The 7,997-nt window shown below is 46.5% G+C and overlaps 1 protein-coding gene across 1 annotated transcript in view; it reads right to left on the bottom strand.

Annotated features, from left to right (window-relative positions):
- GATA4 (GATA binding protein 4) overlaps positions 1 to 7,997 on the bottom strand; it is a 73,869-nt gene that overhangs the window by 36,970 nt on the left and 28,902 nt on the right. The window lies entirely within an intron of this gene.

The raw sequence follows: 7,997 nt of genomic DNA, 5'->3' as shown, positions 1-7,997 counted from the left end.
CCCCCCCCCCCCCCAGAGTTAGGAGAATGCTCTAGTTTGGAGGGTATGAATTCTGGGAAATCTCACAAACTCTCTGCACACCAGAGCTGGGAGGCTGAACAGGGAGGCTGTGCAAGGGCAGGATCCCCAGCACTGTACTTCCCATGGCACGTTCTGCGCCATCAGGATGAGGTGGAGGCTGCTCAGGAAGACACGGCACTGCAGAGACACTGATTGGCAGGAGGCAGAGAAACCTGGGGAGAAGCTACACAGGGAGAGGGAATGGGTGGAGGGACAAGTGATGGGAGATCCAAGCTTAAGAGTCCTTCAACCACCAGGAATCTTCTGGTTATGAAAGGCTGAAGGCCCTCATCTCAAATTTGGCAAATGCAAAGAGTGGAAAGGGGAGCATACCATCCTGGAGGTTGGACGCACCTGGGTTCTAAGCCAGAGCTGTTGTTTACTACTTGTGGGGACTTGGGCAGGTTACTCTCCAGCAAACTGAAGATCATAATATCTCCCTCTCAGGGAAGGACAAAAAAGTCCCTGTCATCTGACAAGTTCCTCACTGACACATGACAATTTACTATTCACAATGGGATATTCTGCAAGGTACAGGCTACTACCCCTGAAAAGTTGTTAGCTAGTATCTAAATACTAATCTACCAAAATATTTTATATAAATTAAAATAGATTCAAGATTACTCCTATTATAACTCCATTCTTTATTACTCCTGACTTTTTAAGAAGGTGACAAAGGAGTAACTCTATACAGATAGCCAATAAAATGTTTGAGTAATCTGTTCACGGAGTGTCAATACAGCAGAGCGGTACTCATTCCCAAGGGGGAGCCTTATCACTGTTCTGCAGGATACATAGGCCCAAGAGGTCCCCAAAAGACAAAAACTTTCAGGTGTCAAACAGTTCCCTTAAGTTCTTAAAGCAGCAGCCCAGGGCCTCCTTCGGAACAAAGCAAGGAATAACCTGCGGCCCTTCCTCTTTCTTATGCAAATAGGGCAGCAACCTTGCAGCCGGCTTCAGGTTTAAATTCAGTACAACTCAACTGTCTTGAAAAGACAGGCTTCTCATCACAAAGAAATGATTAACTTTTCCAATGACAAATATGCTAATTACCCTGATTTGATCACCCTAATTGTATACATGTATTGAAATATAACTCTGTACCCCACAAATATGTACAATCAATACATTTTAATTTAAAAAAAAAAGACAGGCTTAAAAGAATGTTTTAAAAGAATCACCATAGAGGAAGATAACTCGTGCTTCAAAGGCTTTCCCATCATTGCCCCAGTATAACCTGAGGGAAAACCACACACCAGGAAAAGCCCCGCTTGTGTGTGTTTGTGCCTCTGTGAGTGTTTGGGACTTCAGGAAGCTACACCAGTATGTAGGTGGGGTGTTGCTGTCTTAGATCTGCTACCAGTACTTAGACTAGCATAAGGGATTTTTTTCCTCAGTAAAGTAACCTCCTGCTGGATAAGCAAAGTCAAAAGCCAAACTCAGGACTGCAGTTATGGATGCTGTTGGTCTGCCTGGCAGTATCCTGAAGAAGCTTGAGCACCAAGGAAAACCCCAGGACTAAAAGAATAGGTAAAAGCCAAATTCAATAAACAACAATTTACATCTTAAAGCACTTTTCCTGTGCATCCATAAACAATAAATACAGAATCCTAAAAAAAAAAGAGAGAGAGAGAGAAAGACTTACAGGAAGTTCATTCATGAATACCTTTTGTTTTTAAAAACTTAATTGGTTTAATGCAGTTTTTAAAATATATCTTATATTCACTAAGACTCAGACGATTCCATTTTGTATGTTTATGTTCAAAGTAGCCTCAGTCACAATAGCCAAGAGGTCTGGGTAAAAGCAACCCAAGTGTCCATCCATGGATGAATGGATACACAAAATGTGTAGGTACATACAATGGAATATTATTCAGCCTTTAAAAAGGAAGGAAATTCTGACTCATGCTACAACATGAATGAAACTCGAAACCATCATGCTAAGTGAAATAAACCAGACACGAAAAGACAAATACTGTATGATTCCACTTATATGAGGTACCTTGAGTAGTCATATTCATAGAGACAAAAAGTAGAAGGGCAGGTGACAGGGGTGAGGGGAGGAAGGAATGGGAAGCTGTGTTATTGAGTACAGTTTCAGTTTTGCAAGATGAGAAAGTTCTGAAGATCTGTTACACAGCAATGCGAAAATACTTAACACTATTGATCTGTACATTTAAAAATAGTTAAGGCAATAAAAAAAATTAAATAATGGGCCGGCCCGGTGGCGCACCGTTACGGTGCGCCGCTTGGGAAGCGCAGTGGCGCTCCCACCGAGGGTTCAGATCCCACATGCAGACCGGCCGCTCACTGGCTGAGCAAGGGGCGGGAGCAACACCGAGGGTTGCGATCCCGTGGCCGGTCCCGGTCCAGTACGGGAGCGACACTGCGGGTTGCGATCCGTTGCCGGTCAAGAAAAAAGACAAAAAGGAAAAAAAAAATTAAATAAAACTTAAACTTCCTTGTGTTTCAAATGTATTTTCTTGTTGTAGTTGTTATTTAACAGATTAATAGCGAAGCACAGAAATTACTATAAAAAATGGTTAAGATGGTTAAAACAATTTCCAAAAGTTCCAAAGCACATAATAAAAGTCCTTTTCCCACCCTATTCCTCACCTACCTGTTATCCTTTCCACAGGCAATCAATGTTACAATTCCCTGTGAGAATTTGTACTTACAAATTCTCCACAAATTATCTCTAGATATATTTTCTTCCCTTTTTTTTTTACAGATAGAGTGCAGTGCTACACACACCTCCCATACTTATCAATGTGTTGGAGAGGATTCCACACCATTACATTACGCACCACATCACTTTTTATGCCTACATGATACCTTACGGTTTGTATGTACCAGGGGTATATGAACAATCCCCTAATAATGTGTATTTAGGTTATTTTCAATTTTTGTTCTTACAAAGAGCTGTAATTAATATGTGGAATAAATTCCTAGAAGTCAAAATTTCTGTGTCAAAGCTATCTACTTTGTAATTTGATGGGTATATTACCAAGGACTCTCCGTAAAGGTTGTACCAATTTGCATTCCCACCCACAGGTATCAGAGTTCCTATTTCTCCACACCTTAGAGTATGTTTGTTTTCTTAGTGCATTCAAGTAAGAAAAAAATGGGGAGGGATACAGAAGAAAGTGTTATCTAAAACTGTCTCCTCTGCATCATTCCACCCAAGTGCTTAGAAAGTGCCCAGCAAATGTGGCTGACCTTTTGATGGGAAGGAAACAATGGGCAAGTGACAGGTCTCAGGAGAGGTAGTGACACACCCCTGGCCACCCCAGCACACCTCCTTCCTTTAATTGGTTCTCCACTTAGCGCCACAGACCAGCCCCAGCTCTGATTGACCCGCTCAGGGTGGTAACCGGAAAGTTAAACAGCTTCGGCTTTCCTGGAGCCTGACAAATTGTTCTCTAGCCAAACAAGCTGCTACAGAGTTAGCCTCACAAAGTTCCCTACATAAATGAACTAGCTCTGAAAGCAGCTGGGTTAATTGATAAGCAGTCCCAAAGAGATCCAGAAAGCACTTCAGAATTTTCCACTGACCTGTGCCATAAGCAAACTCTTAGAACACCTTGAATGTCCCCACCCCACGCTAATGAAGCAAAACCCTCTTTTAGAAAAATCCCTTGGGTAACACTGAGAGATATACATGTATTTCATTGTGCTGCTATCTTCATCTACACTTAAAATGATTCAAATTTTTTGAGATCCTTTGAGAATATCATAATTGCTTGTTTCTCATTACACAAAAGAATTGTTATTCCATAGGAAAATAAATTTTTCTAGCTTTTCCAATAACAACTACCACCATGCTGTAGGCTATAGCATAGATATGCTTGAAGGATATACTTCAAGACACATTTACATATAATCTCCATTTCAGTCTCCTCTTCAATCTTAAGTATGTACAAACATCATTGGTAAAAAAAAAAAAAATCAACTTTATTGTGGTGTATCGTACTTACAATAAACACTCTCATTTTAAGAGTACATTTTCATGAGTTTTGCCGAATGTATATATGCCCGTGTAACCACTGATTGGGTTCTTTAAAAGGAGATAGCTATATTTAATTCTGCTGTAACTATTTCACATGCACACAACAGATCCTAGCCCTTGAAATGCAAGAGCTGCCTGCACAGCCCCTCTGCAGACGGCACGCCACCTCTCCTTAAGCACTTCCAGTGCCCAGGAGTTTATCATGAAGACAAGGCATAGTTGATGCTCCATTTCCAAACAAGAACAATATGTATGAAAGCATTCTTTTCACCTAGAGCATCACACAGTTAAAAGGCCACAGACTGCTTAATTTTTGTCTTATAGATATTTGTAACAGTCATCCTCTGCTTCTTGCTCTTAGCCAACCAGTGATTTCTCTCACCTAAAAAGCTCTATTCCTCCAATGGTCCCCCCAAGGTTTCCAGAACCATTTCCCATCCTGCCCCCTCTTCCTTGAGGGCTTTCCAGTTTGCCTCTTAAAGGACTCAAGTAGCCCTTTTATGGGGTTTGACCATGGAAGGGCAGAGTCCTAGGGCAATTACCTCCAAGATCTCTATTCAAATATTTGCTAAGTGCCCAGCATGTGCCAAGCACTTATATATGAGTAAGACTCTGCACCTGCCCTCAGTAAGGTCACATAATTCCATTAATGCAGCCTAATTAATGATCTAACTGTTGTTTCAGTCATGGCTCATATTGAACTTGGAATGAATTAAAGTTCACATACATTGTATTCAGGGCAGAATAATTTCTTCCAAACTAAGTGCAGGGCTTTGCAGATGTCCCTGTTAGCTTTCACTAGTTTGATTTCTGCCTTATTCCAGTAACCAATGTAAGAATTCTAGCAAGAGAGTAACTACTGTTAATACTGAATATTGTTAATAAAGCAGTTGATACTTCATGGGAAAAAAAGGTGTTCGCTTATTTCCCCTAGTTTAAATTAAAAGCAGTTTCTGAATTAAGGTTAAATTAGTCTCTGTAGCTTTACCTACGGTGATAAATTTATTATTTAAACAACAGACTGTGTTGTAGTATTTCATCGTACTACACAGTGTATTGGTAAGTGAGGGCATACTATCGCGCTTGTTCTGTTTTCTAGATTGTAGGTTCTTTCCCTGGCAAACTCCCACTCACCCTTCAAGACAGATGAAGGTGCAGATGGCACCACTCAGGTGGAGAATTCCAGAGTCTCAGACAGAGGTAAGAACCACCTTTCTCTCTCTCTCTCTGCTCTCAGTTCATAACCACACCATGACAATGGGTCATTTACCCATTTTTCACGTTTGTTTAGGGTGACCAACTATCCCTGTTCCTTGGGGACTGTCCCAGGTGTAGCAGTAAAAATCCCAATTCCTGAGAAACCCCTCAACCTGGGCAAACCAGAAAAACTGGTCGCCGTACATGATAAAGAGTGACTGTTTAATAAAACAGCGATCATTTACAGAGGGCCAAAGCCAAATACTTTGCAAATATTACTTTATTTTTCTAATTTAAGACAAAACTAAAAGTAGTTATGATGATCCCACTTTACAGAAAAGGATTTAGAGAGGTAAGTAACTTGCCCATGACCTCATGGGGCTTGTGGTTTGCCTACTTCAAAAGTCTGAGCTCATACCATCACGTGGTCTGGCCACCTTAGGGCGCAGTGGTAGCTCCCCACAGGAAGCTTTCGATAAATACCGTAAAATCAGTTTTCATCTTCCTTCCATCATTCAGTAGCGTATGTGGTGTAGGTCCTCACTAAAGCTACCAGGCATTTACAGGATGGCCCATGTGCTGAGAAAAACATACAGAAAGCATATTCACATGCAGTGCTTTTAACTTAAGTTGCTTTTATGTAAGTGCCACCCACGCAAAATGGTAGAAATCTGCAAGCCAACAAATTCAACCAGCCTCCTGTTCCCTCACAGAGATGACCTGGCACCACTCACGCCTGACCCCTGAAGAGATGTGGCTGTGTGCAGAAGAGAAAATCCAGCATAGGCCAGTCCCCAAAGCTGTCTTCAGGTGGGACCTCATGAAATGGCAGGGCAGAGCCCAGAGACCAGAGAAGACAGGCAGCAGTTTTTGGCAAGAAGTTCCCTGGAGGTCAGCTTGCTATTTGTGGACAATGGATTTGGAAAACATGACTTACTTAAATCTGAACACTCAGTTTTTACACTGCTGTGGTTCTAGCTCTGATGACCAGAAAGTATCCTGCACCTTTGGGTTTTTTAATTCTCTCTTTTCCTTAATCAAACATCAAATTCTCACTCCAGGATCATAGGGTTACAAAGCAAAGTCCCCCTTCCCGCCCTCAAGTTAAAACAACTGTGGCCCACGGGGACTACTTCTCCTTACGAAATCCGAGGCCCCTGAGAGAGTTCTGGAGAAAACCCAGAGATTTCAAGAACGCAGGGACCAGGCGCCCACCTCCCGCCCCCACCCCGCGCCGCCATTGTATGGAGATGTGGCCACGCGCTATCGCGCCAAGGTCGTCCCCAGGCTCAGCGGCCCCTCCTCTCCTGGGGGCTGCCGTCTCGCTCCCCCAAGGTGGAGGGGAACACTAGGAGCCCAGACCCGGCACCGGCGCCACTTCCACGGTTAATCAGTTTACCTGGGATGTGTATTTGGCTGGACCCCCGTGGGCACCTTCCCTGGCCTCCCAGGGCCAGAGGATAATTTAAAAGCTCTTCAAAGCCCGGGCCCTTCTTGGAGTCAGCCCGAGACTGGACACCTGGGAGGGACAGGCTTTACTCTTCAAAGTGAGAGCAAATGCAGAAGGATTTAGCACTTAGTAGGTGGTCAATAAATGTTAACTTTGTTTCTCAGGTCGGGGCTTCCCCTCCTCCCCGAGAACCGGCTCAATCCAAACCCAGTCTTCCATCCCTTCCCGAAATCCCGCAGGACCAGAGGTCGTCTGCATGTCCAAATGGCGGTTGCCACCTCCGTCTCTCAGCCCGGCGTGCCGAGGCACCTCAGCTAAGTCTGGGGAAGTGGGACGCGTCTGCGCCGTCCCAGGCCTGACACCGATGGAAACAGTAAACCGCGCCCGACGCGACTGTCATTTCTAACTCCCCTCCTCCTCAGGAGAAGCGGAGGCTCGACGCGTGGAACGGCTGCGACAGTCTGCATGTGACTCGGGAGTTGTAAAGAAGCCCCTCTTGGCTCCCCGTGTTCCCCGACACTGACCCGGCGTGTCTGTCCCCGGCCGGCAGCACAACGCGACCCCACGGTTCGACCGCGAGGCACCCACAGTGCGGGCCCCAGTTCAACCCTCTCCCAGGCGGTCTCCTTTGCTCTGTCCCTTTGTTCCCGGTGTGAAACCCCCGACAGAAGAATCATCTGCCACCCCAAGGGGTCCTCCAGCTGCGCCGCCAAATGGCCCAGAAGGTCTCAGGTCCAGGCCAATGCAATCAGCTCCCCACGGGGCCCTCTGGGGAGGACCGGGAGGAAATGGGGACAGAGACCCCGCGGCCGCCAGCGCCGTCCCCCCCGGCCTCCCGAGGCGGCTCCTCGACTCTCCGTGCGCCCAGCGGCCTCCTGTCGCCACGTGCGGCCCGGCGCAGGGGCTCCGGACTCCTCGAGCTGCGCCACCGTCGCCCCCGCCACCGCCATCTTCCATTCGCCTGCCTTGAAACTCGATGCCTCCACCCGCCAGCGCACAGCTGTGCAGAATGGGGACCCCAGCGGGGCTCGGGGCAGCCCCCGGCCCGCCCCGACCACCCCCGGCCCGGAGCTCAGTACTCACCGAGACTGGGGTATCGCGCAGCTGGGGTGGCCCGGCCGGGCAGGCTATGCAGGACCGGGCTGTCGAAGGGGCCCGCGGAGGCGGCGGCCCAAGATGCGCCCACGTCGGCCACATAGGCGGGGTAGGGGCTGGCGTAGGAGCCCGCGAAGCCCGCACGCCCGTACTGCTCGCGGCCCGCCAGGCCCGTGCCCGCCGCCG

Source organism: Galeopterus variegatus, unplaced genomic scaffold (assembly GCF_000696425.1).
Source record: "Galeopterus variegatus unplaced genomic scaffold, G_variegatus-3.0.2 Scaffold1327, whole genome shotgun sequence".
Lineage (NCBI taxonomy): Eukaryota > Metazoa > Chordata > Mammalia > Dermoptera > Cynocephalidae > Galeopterus > Galeopterus variegatus.
Note: the sequence above shows the minus strand (reverse complement) of the source record. Positions and strands in the feature narration are given on the sequence as shown.